This window comes from Nycticebus coucang, chromosome 21, assembly GCF_027406575.1.
Source record: "Nycticebus coucang isolate mNycCou1 chromosome 21, mNycCou1.pri, whole genome shotgun sequence".
Taxonomy (NCBI): Eukaryota; Metazoa; Chordata; class Mammalia; order Primates; family Lorisidae; genus Nycticebus; species Nycticebus coucang.
The window spans coordinates 64003203-64022915 of NC_069800.1; the positions used below are offsets into that span (position 1 = coordinate 64003203).

Sequence of the window (19713 nt, forward strand, 5' to 3'; positions counted from 1 at the left end):
TTGGGATGAAATGTTCTGTAGATGTCTGTTAAGTCCAGATGTTGAATGGTTGAGTTTAAGTCTAAAATTTCTTTGCTTAGCTTCTTTTTGGAGGATCTATCCAACACTGCTAAAGGGGTGTTAAAATCTCCAACTACTATGGAACTGGAGGAAATTGAGTTGCTCATGTCTGTTAGAGTTTCTCTTATAAATTGAGGTGCTTTCTGATTAATAAATATTAATAATTGAAATCTCATCATATTACCTTTAATAAATATGAAGTGTTCATCCTTATCCTTCCTTATTTCAGCTGTTTTAAAGCCTATCGTGTCTGCAAATAGGATTGCAACGCCTGCTTTTTTCTGCTTTCCATTTGCCTAGAGTATAGATGACCATTCCTTCACCTTGAGTCTATATTTGTCTTTTAATGTAAGATGCAATTCTTGTATGCAGCAGATACCTGGCTTGAGTTTTTGTATCCAGTCAGCCAACCTGTGCCTCTTTAGAGGACAATTTAAACCATTCACATTAATTGAGAATATTGATAAGCCTTTCGAGAGTCCGGTGGACATTTTTAATCCTTTTGCAACTGTGGAAGTTGGAATTTGATCAAAATTTTCTGGGTGGGTTTATTTTTGTGGTAGAGGATTACGCTGGTCTTTATGGAGGATAGGTCTGAGAATATCCTGGAGAGCTGGTTTAGTTATGGCACATTTCTTCAACATGTGAATGTCACTGAAGTATTTAATTTCTCCATCATAAATGAAAGTCAGTTTAGCTGGGTACAGGATCCTGGGTTGAAAGTTATTTTGTTTTAGGAGATTAAAAGTTGATGACCATCCTCTACTAGCCTGAAGGTTTCAACAGAGAGATCTGTAGTTATTCTAATATTCTTGCCCTTGTAGGTGATGGTTTTCTTTCGTCTGGCTGCTTTCAGAATTTTCTCCACCATATTAACTTTAGTGAAATTGATTATGATGTATCTGGGTCTTATTTGGGTTGAGTCGTGCTGGAGTTCTGAAAGTATCTGCTATCTGAATTTCAGAATCTCTTGGCATGTCTGGAAAGTTCTCCTTCATAATCTCATGGAGAAGAGACTCTGTGTCTTGTGAAGCCACTTCATCACTTTCAGGGATCCCTATAAGATGAATATTGGTTTTCTTCAAATTATCCCAGAGCTCTCTGAGAGAGTGATCTGTTTTTGCCTTCCATTTCTCTTCTTCTTTGAGAGTTTGGGAGTGTTTGAAAGCTTTGTCTTAATGTCAGAAATCCTTTCTTCTGCTTGCTCCATTCTGAGGTATTCTACTGTGTTTCTCAGATCTTTGAGGTCTACAACTTCTTATTTCAATGTGTCAAAATCTTTGGTCATTTGGTCTTTGAATTTGTTGAATTCTTGAGATATCATTTGGGTTACTGCTTGGAATTCTAATTTGATCTTATTTGCTATCCAGATTCTGAATTCGATTTCTGACATCTCAGCTATTTGTTTGTGCATGGGATTTTGTGCTGTGTCTGCGCCATTGATCCTTGGGGGAGTTGATCTACTCTGATTATTCATATTGCCATAGTTTTTCTGTTGATTTCACCTTGTGATTGTTTTTCACTGTTGCCTCTGGCCATCCTCAGAGTTGGGGAGGTGTCTCTCCAAGATTAGACCCCAGAGGGATCACTGTATTTTTGCTGGATCTTTGTAGGGAGTGACCCTGTGTAGTTCCGCTGGGGCTGCCCCAGCCAGGGAGTTCTGGTTATGGAAGCAGCTCCAGAGTATGACACACCCTGATACAGCAACAGGGCAGGAGGTGGTGTGCATGGTTCTGGGAGTGCCTGGTGCCCAGTAACTTTGGCACAGAAAGCCCAAGGCTCCAGCAGTCTATGGCCAGGAGAAGGGCTGTGCACAGAGGCAGGGAGGGCTCCGGAGGGCATGTGGCTACCAGAGTCCCTGGCCAGATGAGCAGGCCAGTTGGAGGCAGGGAGGGTACAGGAGGGAGGTGCAGGGTTGCGTGGCTCCCACAGTTCCTGGTCAGGGCATGCGGAGGCCTGGCGGGTACGAGTCATGGTGCTGCTCTTATGGAGGTCCAGGCAGTGCCAAGCCCAGGAGTTTGAGGTTGTTATGAGCTGTGATGCCATGGCACTCTAACCAGGCAAAAGCCTGAGGCTCCCTCTGCCCCTGAGGGTTAAGGCTGAAAGGCAGCTCAGTCCCCACCTTTAGGCTGCTCAGTCACTAGGTTACTAGTTCCCGCTCAATCCTTGCTCTGTGACCTTGAGGGTGGAGCTTGCAGGGCAGTTCTCTCATAATGGCTCCCTGTGGACCACAGCCGAACACCATTAGCTCTGTCCGGCTCAGCGGCTCAGTCTGGGGCCCTAGACAATGCCCACAGTTCTCCTCACTGCTGCTCAAGCTCTCCCCAAGGCAGTTCAACTGAGTGCCAAGTCTGAAAATACTGAAATAGTTCACAGGTAAGGCCTTTCTGGTTTGCAGTCTCACTGCTGCTTGTACTTACAGCTGCCGGCAGGATTAGGTCGATTGAACACACGCAACCACTTGCCAGTTTTCCACTGTTTTTGTCCTCCTCTTGGGGTCCAGAAGTCCCTTGGTGACTCCCTGTACCCTCAAAGGGATGATTATAGGCAGATCCCAACAGCCAGAGATGCCCGGAGTCTTATCTCCCCAGACTCACCGTGCCCAGTTACAGGGAAGCTGTTACTTGGCCGCCATCTTGCTCCACCTCCCTTTGTCTTTATTTTTTGTTTTATTTTTATTTTTTTGAGATAGAGTCTCACTCTTTTCACCAGGATAGAGTGCAGTGGCATCATGATAGCTCACAGCAACTTCAAACTTCTGGGCTCAAGCGATCCTCTTGCCTCAGTCTCCCAAGCAGCTGGGACTACAGGTGCCCACCATAACACCCACCTTGTTTTTCTATTTTTAGTAGAGACGGGGTCTTATTCTTGCTTAGGCTGGTCTTGAACTCCTGAGCTCAAGGCATACTCCTGACTCAGCCTCCAGAGTGCTCGGATTACGGATGTGAGCCAACTTCCAGCTGAGGTTATTTTGTTTTCACTAAGAGCACCGGGAAGGCCTTGGAAGGTTTCAAATGTGGTGGAAGGGGTGGGTTGAGACTGCTCTGGCCACAGTTTGGTGATCCATGTGGAGAAGCTGCAGTACAGTCAAGGTACAAGTGGGAGCCCCAAGGGTGATGGTGTGATGCAGTGAGTGGTTCAGGACACTTGGGGGTCCACTGGGGAGGGCGCTGAGTGCAGGGAGAGGTCAGGGGGGTGGGCAGGCAAGGATGGGAGCTTCCTACTCTTTCTGTTATACCTTTTCCCCTCCCTGTGTCTCCCCTGTATCCCTTTGACAAACAAGCTGCCACGTCCCCAGAGAAAGGAACAGTGCTATAATCACAGACGTCATAGCCTGTGGGAGTCCTCTCCCACAACATCTGACTCCCCACCTGGTTTCCTAAATGTATTCAGAATTGGGGTCCCTGGATCCAGTTCAGAGCCCCCCACTGATGCCCTATAAACTGGGGTATTTGGGTTGTCTATTTTCCTACTTCTTTCCAGCCGTGAGCCCGTGTGTGTGATATACTCCCTGCAGATTGCTGGTGTTGGGATACATCCTTCAGGCTGATTTATGGATGATATGGGCCGGGCGCCTCCTCTTTGGAAAGTTTCTCACCTTACCAGTCAAAATTCTTTTAGCTCCATGTAGCTTTTGCTGCTGCAGAGAAAACACCCAGGCTGGCTTTACCATCGAAGTTTGATCAAGAGTTTAATTGGTCCAGGAGAGTGTGACTGTCAGGTCCACTAGATGTGGGGGACCTGATAATATTGCCAGTGTTCACTCCCTGCCCACCCCATCGCCCAGCTGTCAGTGCTCACTGCTCTTGCCAGCTCTTCCCTCCCCTCCTGGGTCCCCAAGATCTCCAGGCTCCAGCCTACCAGCTCAGGGAAGGAGGAGAGTTTCTTTCCCACTAGTGAAGATAGAAGCCCAAACTCTCATAATCAGATCTTACTGGCCAAGGTGTCAGCCTCTTCCAAAGCACCTGGCCTGACTGGGCAAGGCCTGGGCCCCCCTCAAGGGAAACCGAGGTGCTATGACCAGGAAAGGGCATGATGGCTTTTGGGCAGGGGGAAAGAAATGTCTTTAGAAAAGTTGTTTAGAATCTCCTGGTGATTCCTTCCCCAGCAACAGGATGGCTTACACTGGTTGTCCCAGGGAGAGGGTGGAGGGCAGGGAGCAGTTGGTAGATGCGGCCTTCTGGGGCTGATGAGTGAATTGATACTGTCTGCTTCCCCTCCCAGGAACCAGCTGACCTTGGTGCTTAACGTGGAGCCTCTCCTGGCCTCAGCTCACCAGCATCCATCACTGTCATGTCCATTTGGCACTAATTAGAGAGGATACATTTGGATTAGTGAATTGATGGATGGGGTGACACTATTCCATGTGAGGATGAGTGGGTGAGAGACAGGCTGCAGCTTAAAGAAATCACCTCTGAGTAGCGGTAGATAGCCCGAGGCCCCTGTGGGAGGGCTGGGGACTGCCCGAGACTCCCCCCACCCCTGCCCCCTGAACACAAGCCAGGAGGAGAGAGACCTCATGTTTCTGTTTGGGAATGTCTGCATGTGAATGGGGAGACTGGTGGGTAGACCCTGCAACTTCACTTCCTTTGCTCCATCCAGATCAGCGTTGCTGAATGATGAGCAGGCTGAAGAGTCCATTGATTTTCCCTCCAGAGTTCACATGCTGTGTAATTGCTTCTTTATCTGAGTTAATTTCTGAATGTCTTTTTATGACTTGGCTTCATATAAAAAAGAGGCTAATGAGAGTGAGATTTTATGGTAAGCATATTAAAAAAGCAAATAGCAACTATGTCATCTGTGAAATCATTATAAGAAAACTTATTATGGTAACGGTTGGGGCCAAACAGTCCTATGGAGTGCTGGGTGGTTATGGAGATTCCAGCCAAGACTCAGAAATGTATTTTTCTTAAGAAGAGTTTTCAAAGCATGTGTCCCAATTAGATGGTGTTACACACAGTCACACTCATTAATAAAGTAAATTCAACGAAGGGATAATTGCACATAGCTGTCCTGTGCTTGCTTTCTTAAATACTGTATATATTTCACGTTGTAACTTGAGAGTGAAATTACATAAGGTGGATTTTCTGATACTATGATGGATAGTCGGGGTTTTATTGAGCTTGTATTTATTTTTATTTGGGCTTAAAGACCTTCTCGTGCCTCAGCCTATTAAAAAGCCATCCTGTTAGGATTACAGTTGGATGGTAATCTGAACTGGATTACTGCTAATTCCAGTTCAGAACCCAGATGCCAATACAAATTGATTATTTTGGAGTTTTTTTCCAGTTCTTAAGTCAGTTAACAATGAGTGGAATCTTCTGTAATGTAAGGGTGTCTCTGATGAACTGGGAGTGTGCCTTCCAAGTAAGATACAAACTGTCCCCAAGCACTCAATCAGTGTTTACCTTTACACGCTAAAAATTACAAAAAAACCCACCTCCTAATATTGTTTTATACCTAAAGGTAAAAAGGTAAATTTGGCATATCTGTCAAAATATAGATGAATAATTTATACATGTGCATTTATTTTGTTTTTATGGCTATAGAAATAGATATAATGGGACTCTGGAAGAATTTCTTTTGGTACATGAGCAAAAATTCAAACTATAAAGAATGAAATACTAGGCTCTGTATACAGAATAATAGTCATAATATATTATAAAATGTGCAGGGGTTTTGGTCCTATTTTCTAAGACAGGATTCTTGGAAATCTGTGTTTTTGCTGTGAACAAAGAAATCTTAACATATCAGCAGAACCGTCAGTTCTGAAAATCATCTGGGGACATTCCAATGGGTCTGATGCTTATGTTTTCATTCTTCTCTAAAATTAATAATGTATATACTGTATACAGGGTGGACTTCAAGTCCATGTGCAATTTAAAACAGTTTCATATAGTAAATTACACACAAACTTGATGGATACCTTATATATCTGCACATCCCAAGATTTACATGAAGGGCTACAGACATGAAGGTTTTAGGTTCTCAGAGATGAGAATAAGTGTCTTGTTTTTTTTTAAGAGACAGAGTCTCATATTGTTGCCCTTGGTACAGTGCCGTGGCGTCACAGCTCACAGCAACCTCCAACTCCTGGGCTTAGGCGATTCTCTTGCCTCAGCCTCCTGAGTAGCTGGGACTATAGGCAGGTGCACCACAATGCCCGGCTATTTTTTTGTTGCAATTTGGCTGGGGCCGGGTTTGAACCCACCACCCTCAGTATATGGGGCTGGTGCCCTACACACTAAGCCAGCGAGAATAAGTATCTTTTATATTATGTTAATTGTTCCTGTGGGGAGGGGACATACATTTTAAAAAGCCAAGTGAAAGTAAATTTTCTCATTAAAGGAAGACACTGTTGTTTTTAAAAACCTTTTCAATACAAGTTAAAGCAATGAGTTACTATTTACACCCAGCAGACAGACAAAAATCAACCCACATAGCAATGGCAAGTGTTGCCAAAGGGTGGGGAAGCAAGAGCCCCTGTGCACGGCCCACTTAATTGAGTGGACAGCGATGTGGCTTGTGTCCCTGAGCTGGAAACCCAGGAAACCCTCTCCAGACTCTGCCTAGAGGAAATTACAGCCAGGGCAGTAGGAGAGTTATCCAGGGACGTTTCCCCTGGATGTTTGAGTAGCAAATGGACAGGGGCAGGGGATACATCCCCCATGGAGGAAAGGGAGCTCGTGAGCAGGAGGGTCCACTCTCATCACTGTCATTGGACTTGTTGCCTCTGTAGTGGTGGCAGAGTTGGGGCTGTGATGGGGCTCCTGGGCTGCACGTAGAGGCTTAAACTCAGTCTATAATGCTTCATTTCTTCTACTGAAAAGAAAAGTCATCTTAAGTAACTAGGTGAAGATATTAGTCTTTGTTAATTCTGACTATTGGATGCATGAATGTGTGTGTGTAGAAATTGTTCAAAAGAAATCACACCATTAGACTGCACTTGCTAAAGTAATATAAAATTTTACGTCAGGAGCTAGCAACTGAAGTAGCTGGTGAATTATCAACTATCACCCCATGGTTGGTTGCCAGCATGGTCTGCCAGTGTCTATTAAGTAATGTGAAAAATAAAAATAGGAATTAAAAAAATTAAAACAGGGCAGTGCCTGTGGCTCAAAGGAGTCGGGCGATGGCCCCATATGCTGGAGGTGGCAGGTTAAAGTCCAGCCCCGGCCAAAAAATGCAAAAAAAAAAAAATAATAATAATAATTAAAACATCATGTCACATTGCCAGCACAAACTGGCCATATAAACCTTGTGGAAGGAAATTTGCCTATAGTTAGCGAAATTACACATGTTGTTACCCTTTGAACCAGTAATTCTACTTCTAGGAATCTATGTCCAAATACCTTGGCAATAAAATAGTACCTATGCAAGGCTGTTCATTTTGTCATTATTTGTTATAGGAAAATGTTAGAAACCAGCCACATAGGCCTGAACAGTGGGTGGTTGGGTAAATGGTGGTTTATCCACACGGGAATATTAGATGACCACAGAGGGAAAGGAGGATGCTCTCCATGCCACGGTAGTGCAGTGTGGGTCAGGTCCTCCCGAGAAACACAACCAATATGCATCTATCTCCATCCTATGAGTCACGGGGGGCATTGAGTTGTGTGATTGTGAAGGCTGAGAAGTGCCACCATCTGCTGTCTGTAAGGTGGAGGCCCAGGAGAGCATCACCTGCTTAATTTCCAATCATTTTGCTTCCCTCTGTGCAACTTGTGTGCTCATCTGTTCGTTCCAGCTTATTAGACACTACATGTGGTGTTTCTTCACTCAGGTAATGGCCTCCAGTTCCTCCCAAGTTGCTACAAAAGGTGCTGATTCATCCTTCGTTAGGGCCGGGTTGTACTCTGTGGTGCACACACACCCCATTTTCTTAATCCATTCGTACATGGATGGGCTTTTGGGTTGATTCCACATCTTTGCAATTGTGAATTGTGCTGCAATAAACATTTGGGTACAGGCGTCTTTTGGATAAAATGATTTCTTTTCTTTGGGGTAGTTACCTAGTAGTGAGGTGGCTGGGTTGAATGGTAGGTCCATATTTATCTATCTGAGAACTCTCCATACTGTTTTCCAGAGGGGTTGTCCTAATTTGCAGTCCCACCAACGGTGTACAAGTATCTCCGCGTCTCGCCAGTGTCTGTTGTTTCGTGGTTCATGGTGGATTTTTCTTGAGTTTCTTCCTTAGCCCCCCACTTCCAGAGGGCAGCTGCCTTTCACCTGGGGGGAGGCCCCACATGTCTCAGGGTTGGGAGGCTCTTTCAGGGGTCTTGGTTTAGTCCTGTGAACACCTGTGAGAATGAGCAGCCAGGGGTTTAAAACCCACTCTGTGCTGGGGAGTCTGGCCTTCAGGATTCCACTGCAATGTTTGCAAGTCCCTTCTTCCTCCCGTGGATGACAAATGCCTCTCACTGCCCACTGTCAGAGTGACTGCCGTCCGCTGGCAAATTCCTTACTGTTTTGGGTTTCTTAAAATGTTGGTCACCTGTAAACACCATGTGTCCCCAGAAAGGACATCATTCTCTTAGAGGGCCAGAAGGTGTGTGACTTCAGGACACATTTCTACTTTAGACAACTAAAGAGGGAAAGCCTACAACAGTCCCTGTCTCTGCCTGTGAAAATTATGAAGAAGGGAATTTTCTTGTTCATTACGTCCTTGCTGGAATAAACTTTCTATTTTCTCTTATTTATTGTCTTTTACTTTCCCAAAATTCTGGCGGGCAAGGAGAACGCAGCAACTTGAACGCATCTGCCTGCATGTCTGTACACATCCGTTCCCGTGTTGCTCACGTCACTTTCAGAATTTTAAAGTGGCTGGTGGATTGTCTGAGATTTCAGGCCTTCCCATTACCTTGCAGGGAAAGGAAAACCTGGCTCAGGCCTGGGGACAGGCTCGGGTGCTGCGACTTTGCTCTGAATTCAGGCAGTGTGAAGAAGAGAGCTCTGTCTCCAGCAGCTCTGGGCTGTTCTTTGATGGCTGTGTTCTCAGGTGTGTGATTCCAACGTCATTCCCTACTGTGAGGACACGGCTGAATGGCCATTGCTGTCACGATGCTGTCTGGACGGGTGCCAGGACCCCTGTTTTAGGACATGGCCCTTTGCCTCCCCTCCCCAAGGCTGCACCACGTACCAGTGAGTGTTTGGCCAAGTCCTCTTAAACACGTTTGGTGACTGTCCAGCTTGGGTTTCCTTCTGGGGCCATGTTTCTTGCACGTGTGTGGCCTTGGCACCTTCGACTCCAGGCTGGTCGTACGGTGACAGACCTGCCTCTCGGTGGGAGTGTTCAGGGCCTCTAATCAGATGGAAACGTGATCTGCACATGCGGCGGGCTTCCGTGGTTAGATAGTGTGAACAACGACATTCCTCCTGGCTTCCCCGTGCACAGGTGACGGGTCATGGCAGTGTGGCCTGCTGTGGGCTCCGCTCTGCACGGTGGATACTTTGGGTTGGGCCAGTTTTTCGTCACCCTCCCTCTCGAAAGGGATTTGCCATGGTGTGCTGTGCTTGGAGCTGCCTAGGAGACCATTTAAAGACGGAACCTCGTGCCCCACGGGCTCTCCGCGTGCACTTGTGCGTCACTCATTCTCTCACAGCAGATCTGGCTGCGTCTACTAGGTGCTGGGGTCCTGGCAGTGAGCAGGGGGAGCCTTGAGGGAGAGACAGACACTGCACGCAGTGACACGTGGGTTGTGCCAGGACGCTCAGTGTGCCGAGGGGCATTTGCAGGGAGACTCACCCTCACACCAGGTGGGCTGGGCTGGGCACAGAGGTGGATCCTACAGGAACAGGCATTACCCTGAGATCACTCAGAGAGGAATGGTCCCCAGATGAGTCGTGAGAGGTGGTGATGTGGGAAGGAGCAGGGCTCCCATAGGAGGGACTGGGATGTTGGGGCAGAGGAGATGGCAGGGAGGGTGGAATGACAGGTCCTACTGACAGGTCAAATGTCAGGGGCTGTCACCGAGGCTTTGTAGCTCTGCACAGGAACTTGGATTTTACCCTAAAAACAGAAGGGAAGAAGTGAAGGCTTTTAAGCAGAGAGTGATATGATTAGGTTTGCATGTAGCAGAGACCCAACTGGAGGAGGGCTGGAGGGGCCCAGTGTGTGCAAAGAAGGGAGGCCGTCCCCAGGGTCACCCAGACAGCAGGTGGTGGCACCGGTGGGTGCAGGAACGGCCCCGATCTAAGGTGGCAGTGGGTCCCCTCTGCCTAAGGTCACCAAGGTCACTGTGGCAGCAGTGGAGGGAGGGGCGGGAACACGGAGACATTGTGGTGTAGTGCGTTTTGTGTGTGTGTGGCTTAGGACTTGGGTTCAGGTGTTTTCTGCAAGGCTCCAGCCAGCTGCCAGGCTGGGCAGTGTCCTGGCGGTGCAGGGTGACAAATCTCGGGCATAGCGAGGAGCTGGGACCAGGCAGCAAGCAGCACAGAGGCTTGGCAGGGGCCAGGCACTCAGTCCCCAGAGCTGGTTCCGCAGGCCCTGGTTGCCCTTCTCACCCCGCCCCCACCCCTGACTCCTGCAGTGTCTATATTTAAAAATGTTTACAGATAATAATGGTCTTCGCCCCAAAAGGCAGACAGGAGCTTCCTGACAATTGCAGTGCTACGCTGGGCTAGAGGGTTTTTTTTCAGGGAACGAGCTAGTTTCCAACAAGCAGGGTGAGCTCTGTGGGGTGGGGGCCATGGGCCAATCCTACCTCTGAGGAGGTTCTGGAGAAAGGACTCAGGAGTCTTCAGGAAAAGCAGACTTTCTTGAGAAGATGAGGGTTTTCATCCGGAACCATTCTTTGACCCTAAGGTAAGTTGAATTGCCCCAGGCACTGCAGGTGGGACAGAGGGGTGGGTATCTTTATAGAGGGCAGCCTCTTCAAGGGAAAATCTTTGCAAATTCCAGCAGCAGCAGGGCCAGAGGAGAGTGGCTTTTTTTTTTTTTTTTTTTTTAAATCAGAGGACCGCAGTCGGGAGGAGTGATCTAGCAGGTCAGATCGGGATCAGCCCTGAGCCACAGAGCCCAGAAAGAGCCCCGAAGGTCTTTGTTTCTGTGTGAATGTTATTTTAACCTATTACTTCTGGGCTAAAAATAAAATTTCCACTTGGATGCCTTTTTATCTCCAGATTGTAAGATAGTTTCCAGGAAAGAATAGATTGTCACTGATATGCATTTTGACTGCCAGTGTCCTACTCTTAAGCAGGGTTTTGTAAAAATTCAAAGTAGAGTAGGCTTCCAGCTGTGCAGGCTTAAAGAATCCATATTCCACCATAGGAGCCATTGCCCCTTGGGGTCTGGCCCCAGTGAGTCCATCTGGGTGGGGGCGGAGGGAGTGCACCTCATGCTTTTGTGTGATTTTGTATTTAGTACCATTTGTGGATTTGGGGTTCTGCTAAGTAGTTCACAGGTGAACTGGGGTGTCTGGAGTGGGGGCCAAAGAAGAAGGGGAAACTCCCTCTGAATGTTGGCGTGGGGAGCATTACCTTCTTGGACTTCAGAAAATTGGTTTCTGAAGGTGCTCTGCTGTGTTTCTAAGCTACAGAGATTTTTTTTTGAGCTGGTGGGAAATGGTGACTCTGGATCCCCCAAACTTCAGGAGTGGGGAAGCTGTCTGCATGCTTAACCCCTCCTCTGAAATGCTTGCCTCCTCCTTAGAGAATCAGGAAAGATGGCATTTACCAGTCCCTGGGTGGGCTGTGGTTTGCATGTTATTCTCTGAGGATGAATTATGGAATTATGCAAATGCATAATGAGGGTAACTCCTTATAAAATCTAAGAATATCGAATCAGGGAAAAAAAAATACCATGGCTGAGGTTCATTCAGAAATCATCACAGGTGTATTGTTTCACTTCTGAGAGGCCCAGGAGGAAGTTTGTCCCGGGGCCACTGTTTCAGTTGTCAGGGAGGTACAACTCTCACAAATAAACCTTGCCAGTAAGACGATCTGCAAATTTGCTGCTGTTTAATTTCACAACTTTCACCCCATGAACTAACAGAAGAAGCCGTTGTGAAAATACATTCTTTCTTTTTATTATTATTATTAAATCATAGCTGTGTACATTAACGCAATCATGGCGTACCCAATGTATTCAGCCCTACTATGAAACTAATTCGTAGCTTTCATATGAAAGCTATAACCCAATACATTCTTTCTTTACTGCACCTTAGCTTCCCTTTCTGGGCCCCGCCCATAGGTAGCTTGACAGTTTGCAAAATTCTCTTTCCCTGTGGAATAAATAGAGACATTTCCCCCCACGTTTTATTTTTTTTTGGGGGGGAGGGTATTAACTCTTTGGTCCGTGCCCTGAGTCAAGGTGATACAGCTGCAGAGGGTGCTTGTGGGGTTTCAAGACATGGCTGTTACATAATGCAGTAGCTTTGCTTGTGGGGTGACTGTTCATATCGTGTATGCGCAGAACATTCTATTTTTAAAGTATAAAATACCATTCCCAGGAGCAACCTGCTCGCTCCTGCCTGCCCTGGAGCCCCATGCTTGGGCCTGTGGAGTGGCTGGCAGGAAGACTATGACATATGGCCAGGAGCTCTGGCCTCCAGTCTGTGGCCGCTCAGGACCGGGAAGGGTGGCTAGAGGCTGTTTCTCTCCAGCCTGAGGTTGCTGATCCCAAGCCGTGGGGCTGAGCCTGTGCTGCTATTTTTAGCTTCCTTTCTTCATTGCAACTTGACATAATTTGACATGTCACAGCTGAATCTCATCTATTTGCAGAGGTTACTGTGGTCTGTAATCCATGTTTTGTGGGGCAAAATGGTCCTTGCCCAAGCCTATTACTTTGTTATTTTTTAGGAGGAAAGTCACAGTGTTATCGACTAGCCTTAAAAAAAAGGAGTAAAATCTGTCCTTTCATTTATTTATTTTCCTACTGCTAGTTTCCCTGGCCAGGATCACTCAAGGGCAGGGAAGGTGCTCCTGCCGGGAGACCAGAAGGCGGGGAGCAGCGGCTCTCCGTGTCAGAAGCTGCTTCAGACCCTCCTGAAGGTGGCTTTTCACACCAGCACTTACCGCTCCACCTGCGGTTTCTGAGTTAGCAGCTCTGGGGTGGGCAAAAGATTCGCGTCTCTTGCTGTTTGCCAGGTGGTGCTGGTGCCCTTCCCGGAGCCACACTTTGAGTCCCAGATGGAGATCACAGTGGATGGACAGTAAATATTTAGGGGGTGGGTGACGCCTGTGACAGCAGAGCCAATTTAAGAAACATACAGATGGCGAGATTTTCAGTTGTCCATGTATCTTGTCCAGGTGGTTGAAGGTGGAAGAAATTGAAATTTAAATAAAAGGCCCTGACAGGGACTCCCTATCAGATGGCTGAGAGAATGTACGTAATCGAGTCCGATGCCAGGATGTTATTTTGAAAGGAGGAAGGCTGAGCTGTCTGGGGCTAAAGCGTCACAATTTAGACAGCTTCTTTTGAGATGGCCAGCAGTGTATGCAGAACATACAGCAAAGTAGTAGCGATCGCTGGAGCTATAGGTGTCCATATTGTCCTTTTCTTAGTTTTAGTTTTTCAGACCCAGTCTCACTCTGTCACCTAGCCTTTCCAGCTAAAGTGATGAGCAGTGATGTGATCGTAGCTCCCTACAGCCTCAAACTCCTGGGCACGAGGGATCTTCCTGCCTCAGCCTCCTGCGTATGTGGGACTACAGGTGCCCACCACTATGTCCGGCTAATTTTTCTATGTTTTTGTTTGTTTGTTTGTAGAAATGGGGCCTTACTCTTGTTGAGGTTGGTCTCCAACTTCCCAGAGTGCTGGCATTACACCTGTTAGCCACTGTGCCCAGCCTCTTACTATTCTTAATACTTCCCTGCATGTTCAGAAGTCCTATTCACATGGTAAACACAACAATCGGGCTCGGGCACAGCTTTTCTCTTGTGTGTGTGTGGTGTGGATAGATCGGTGCTGTTCACAGCGCGGTGTGGGTAGACCGGTGCTGTTCACAGCGCGGTGTGGGTAGACCGGTGCTGGTCACAGCGCGGTGTGGGTAGATCGGTGCTGTTCACAGCGCGGTGTGGGTAGACCGGTGCTGTTCACAGCGCAGTGTGGGTAGACAGGTGCTGTTCACAGCGCGGTGTGGGTAGACAGGTGCTGTTCACAGCGCGTTGTGGGTAGACAGGTGCTGTTCACAGCGCGTTGTGGGTAGACAGGTGCTGTTCACAGTGCAGTGTGGGTAGACAGGTGCTTTTCACAGCGCGGTGTGGGTAGATGAGTGCTGTTCACAGCGCGGTGTGGGTAGATGAGTGCTGTTCACAGCGCGGTGTGGGTAGATGAGTGCTGTTCACAGCGCGGTGTGGGTAGATCAGTGCTGTTCACAGCGCGGTGTGGGTAGACAGGTGCTGTTCACAGCGCGGTGTGGGTAGACCGGTGCTGTTCACATTGCAGTGTGGGTAGACAGGTGCTGTTCACAGCGCGGTGTGGGTAGACAGGTGCTGTTCACAGCGCGGTGTGGGTAGACAGGTGCTGTTCACAGCGCGGTGTGGGTAGATGAGTGCTGTTCACAGCGCGGTATGGGTAGATGAGTGCTGTTCACAGCGCGGTGTGGGTAGATCAGTGCTGTTCACAGCGCGGTGTGGGTAGATGAGTGCTGTTCACAGCGCGGTGTGGGTAGATCAGTGCTGTTCACAGCGCGGTGTGGATAGATGAGTGCTGTTCACAGCGCGGTGTGGGTAGATGAGTGCTGTTCACAGCGCGGTGTGGGTAGACAGGTGCTGTTCACAGCGCGGTGTGGGTAGATCAGTGCTGTTCACAGTGCGGTGTGGATAGATGAGTGCTGTTCACAGCACGGTGTGGGTAGACGAGTGCTGTTCACAGCGCGGTGTGGGTAGACAAGTGCTGTTCACAGCGCGGTGTGGGTAGATCAGTGCTGTTCACAGCGCGGTGTGGATAGATGAGTGCTGTTCACAGCGCGGTGTGGGTAGATCAGTGCTGTTCACAGCGCGGTGTGGGTAGATCAGTGCTGTTCACAGCGCGGTGTGGGTAGATCAGTGCTGTTCACAGCCCGGTGTGGGTAGATCAGTGCTGTTCACAGCTGTGTTGCTCCAGATGTGCTGGGTGCGTGCAGTGGACAAACCCAGCGCCCTCCTGCTCCCTGCTCCTTTTTCTCCTCATTCTTTCCCTTTCCCTCTCCCATCCCCTCCCCTTCCTTTTCACCCCTCCTCCCTGTCTGTCCCTTCCCTTCCCTCCCACCTCCCTCCTCCTTCCTGGTCCTTCCCCTGCTGTCTGCTGACGCTTCCTGACAGAGCTCTCTGGGGCCCAGAAGGATTCCACCCAGGGATTTTACAAGAGCCACTTACAGAAAAGTTTAATTATGTGCAAGTTATTATTTTGATGAAGGTTTGTGGACTACTGCCTGGTTTTGGAAATAATGGGCATGGTGGGGGAACACCGCCACACCCATGCCCTTACACATTTCTACACCCGCATTCCAGCTGAGTTAAGTAGTTGAGACAGAGGCCCTAGGCCCACACCACCAAAAGTATTTACTACCTGGCCTGTTGGAGAAAAATTTTGCCCAGCCCAATTCTTCCCTATGGGGCAGGTCTTTTAAGGGAGCTCTCTCTCTCTCATACACACTCACACTTGTGGGATCACACCAAGGAAATACAGGAAGATGTTCACAGTTGTGCGGTCTGGGGGGTTTGTATGTGATTTTTTCATTCTACTGTGTTTTTTTCTACTTTTCTGTATGTTCAGAAAATCTGTCAACCATTTTGACAATGGCAGTAGTGACCACCCAAGGTCTCTAAAGGAATGCCCAGGGCTCCATCCCAGGTTCTGAGCCTTCAACATTGAGCTCAGCAGCTTGGCAGGTTAATCAAATAGGTAGATAAGGAAAATCAATAAAAGCATCAATAATGTGGCCATTGTAGTCAGGAGCCCACCAGATGTCTCCACAGACTGCTGGGGGGCTGAGCCAACAAGGAGAAGCTCAGATTTACAAAACTTGCTGCTCAGGTCCTGCAAACAGCAGGCCCAAGCAGGATTTGAGCCTCTTCACTTAACTGAACCCATGTCTACTGGGCTCCCAGGGCATGTGTGCACACACTGTCCTGGTGTTGGGGTGGGCAGAGCAGCCTTGACTGCTGGGCTGCAGGGGCTGTGTGCACGCTGCTGGGGAAGGCACCTGTGGACCCAGTAGAGAACCAGCCTGCATGAGTATTGAACCAACCATCTCATGAGTATTGTGAGAAACAAACAGGACACGTAGGGCAGAGTGTGATGGGTGACGGACAATTGAATAAAATTAGAGTATCAGGGTCAAAGTCAGTAGGGAAGTGACATTTGAGTGAGGTCTCGGAGGTGGTGAGGAAGTGGGCCATGTGGCTACGGGGAAGGAAGCTCCCTGTGCAAAGGCTCTGAGTGAGAACTCCCCAGGTGGGTTCCAGGAACAGTGAGGGGCCCCTGGTGGCTGCTGCTGCATGAGGTTGTTAGGGAGGGGGACAGGAGAGAAGGAAGGAGGTCATGGGTTGGGCCACTGCCACAACTTTGGCTTTTGCTTTGAGTGCAATTTGGAGCCCTTGGGAGTTTGGCATTTGGAGAGTCATGATCCATCACATGGTTTAAGAAAAGGGCTGGAGTAGCAAAGGGCGAACCAGTCTAGTGTCCACCGCTGTAGTCCAGAGTGAGATGATGGTGACTGGCCATGGCTAGCACCGCAGATGTGGATGCATCTAGAAGGAGGAGCCAAGGGGGCTGGCTGGGGGACTAGGTGGGCAAAGAAGGAACACACTGGCCACAGGTTTTGTCCTGAGCATCAGAAGGGCAGAGTGTCCTTCCTGGCCTGGGAGGGGATGGCCTTAGGTAGAGCAGGTGGGGGGATGGGGGATTCAAATTTGGCCGCACTGCATCTGCAACGTCCATCAGACATCCACAAAAAGATGACAGATTGTCAATTGGCGGCAGACCTGTGAACCAGGGAGCGAGATCAGGCCTGAAGCTGTGCATTTGGGAGGCAGCAAGCAGTTGAGTCTAGGTGATGTGAGCTGACATGCTCACGCCCAAACTTAGTCATTTGTCTGCCACCTGTAGTCTAACTTGCTGAATATTTTCTTTTAATCCAAGTCTTTTTTTTTTTTCCGCTTAAATGAATCATTTTAAAAGGATACCTTTTTTTTTTGTAGAGACAGAGTCTCACTGTACCGCCCTCGGGTAGAGTGCCGTGGCGTCACACGGCTCACAGCAACCTCTAACTCTTGGGCTTACATGATTCTCTTGCCTCAGCCTCCCGAGCAGCTGGGACTACAGGCGCGCGCCACAACGCCCGGCTATTTTTCTGTTGCAGTTTGGCCGGGGCTGGGTTTGAACCCGCCACCCTCGGCATATGGGGCCGGCGCCCTAACTAAAACTTTAAGTAGAAACACAATATCATTCACCTTTGATAAAAAGTAACCCTAAAATATGACATTGACTACAAAACAACAACATTTAGTTCAAACTAGACGCAGTCTCTCAACAAGGGTTCTGAGCCAGAGAACCTTCGGTACTAATTCAAACACAGAGGTCAGAAAGTGTCAGGGGTGTCAGAGGCCTTGTAGCACCAAACTAAGACCCTCATCTTGACATTCCTGGAAGATTAGAGGGGAAATGAAAAGACACCCGCTTCTGTTACGTTGTTCTGGGTCCAGGTATCCCCTTTTACCCTCTTACATGTGCCTGGCCCTTGGGAAGACAGTGAGCTGAGAGGCTGATACCTGGAGAGAAGGGAAGAAGGGAGCTTGGGGTTCTCCTTGACCCTGGGGGGTTGGTGGGGGCTGGTCACTTTGGGACCATATGTTTTCTGAAGGACGTTGGCAAACTACTCTTTGCAAGACTTCTGAGAGAGATTGGGGCTGTTTATTCTAGAACAGACTTGGGGGATGAAAGCCTTGGAAGGTGCAGGTGAGACATTTTCCAGCATGGCTCCAGCATGTGGCACTGGGAGCAGCCAGGAAGGAACAGGGTTTCCATTCCCTCTGAGTGTACGCTTCTCCCTGATAATTCTCACTGGGGTTCCTACTTTTTAAATAAGTCATCTGCTTCCTTAATACTTTCTCTTGTGTTTATTTTTTGGAGCCCCCCTCTTTTTCAACATTACAAGCTTTCCTGGCAAGACAGGATTAGCCTTTTCTATTACAGAAGGAGGCAGTAAAGATCATGGTGTTTTGGTGGTGGGCTTTGCTTCGTGGCATCTGCCTGGGGCTGCCTTTGCACCGAGGAGCTTTTGCAGAGTATTATTTTCGTGGGCGGTCTGAGGACAGGCCCGGGCGGCCCAGTGTTTTGTGCTGGAAGTGGGTGTGATCTGCTGTCCACCTGCAGTTGACTCGAGGGAGGGAGTTCACTGTCCTGGGAAGTTTGTAAACAGAATCAGACTTCTCTCAGCCTTAGAAGGGATTTGGGGACTCCGAGGTCCTTCCCACTATCTGTTGCATGGTTTGCCTGCACGACCTTGGCTGCAGGAATCCTGAAGCACCTCATGCCTTCCTTGGGCTAAGAGGCCCTGGCGAGTGGGATCTGCTGACCAGTTGTAACATCACACCCACAATCATGCAGGTGTCTGGGGGATGCTCTGAAGATGCTGGTTGCGAGCAAGCAGGAGCAAAGAATCTGCCCCTGGAGGCAAACCACTCAGCTCTGTGCCACTGAGCCACCTGACCCTGGGGCCTGGCACTCACCTCTTCGCTTGTATGGGTCCTTGGTCTGGAGCATCCTGCCCCGTCCTCCCTAGCTCTCAGAATCCTGCCTGAGCATCAAGGGTCCCTACTTTGTGAAATCCTGACTCTCTTCCTCCACCTCTGTCCCTCTGCTCACAGTGACCTCTGGCTCCTCTGCCCTGTCCTGCTCCAAGCCATTGCCAGTGGCTCCTGGGCACCTATACCAGCCTCCCGCTGGGCCCTCCGTACCTCTCTGCCCTGCTGTGACTAACTTTCTGCCCCACGGTGAGGAGGGGACATACTAGACCGTGATCTGTCCTGCTTCCTACTGCCCTTGGCCTGGGGTCCAGCTTCTGCCCAGGGCCTCCGGGATCCTGCCTCCCTCACTGACATTTTCTTCCATTCCCTGAAGCATGGACTCAGGAGCCCCAGCCTGCCACGGTCTGAACACCGTCTGCACTGCACACTTGCTCTGGGACTTTGTTTCTTACTTTCTTAATCTGTAAAATGGTGATGATGAAAATACCCACCTCCTGGGACTGTTCTGAGGACTCACGAGTCAAGGCAGTGAGTGGCGTTGTGAGGCGTTCCCAGCTGTGGTCATGGTTCCTGACTCTGCTGCTTCCAGCACCCCACAGTCTGACCTCTTGTCAGACTACTTCTCACCTCAGGGTCATTGTTGCTGTTCCCTCTCTCAGGACACTTGTCCCCTGGTTGTCTGGTCAGCCCATTATTCCTCAGGTCTCAGGTTAAAGGTCACCTCCCGAGAGCAGCTCTTTTTGTCCTAATGCCCACATTATCTATCACCATCCCTCAGGATTTTGTTTGATGATGTATTATGTTTCCTTCCTCCTTGTCCGTCACAAGGGTGGCACACTTGTCCGTTGTTCCCTGCATTGTGTCACCATTGCTCAGCCCGGAAGGCCCTCAGTAGCCAGGAAGCATCAATGCACAGACGCTGAGCCTTGGCACGACAGGCGGGATCATCCCTGTGGTGCAGGGTGTGGACTCCACCCTTGC

General features: G+C 48.9%; 1 protein-coding gene across 6 annotated transcripts in view; it reads left to right on the forward strand.

The window, feature by feature from the left end:
* Positions 1–19713, forward strand: part of PHACTR3 (phosphatase and actin regulator 3) — a 222029-nt gene that overhangs the window by 70479 nt on the left and 131837 nt on the right. The window contains exon 1 of one of the 6 annotated variants that reach the window (XM_053574691.1): positions 10726–10864. The exons of 4 other annotated variants lie outside the window; for them this stretch is intronic. The gene's annotated coding sequence lies outside the window, so the exon portion shown is untranslated. Of the gene's footprint in view, positions 1–10725; positions 10865–11060; positions 11096–19713 lie in introns of those variants that run through there. One more of the 6 variants, XM_053574694.1, reaches the window with a different exon arrangement.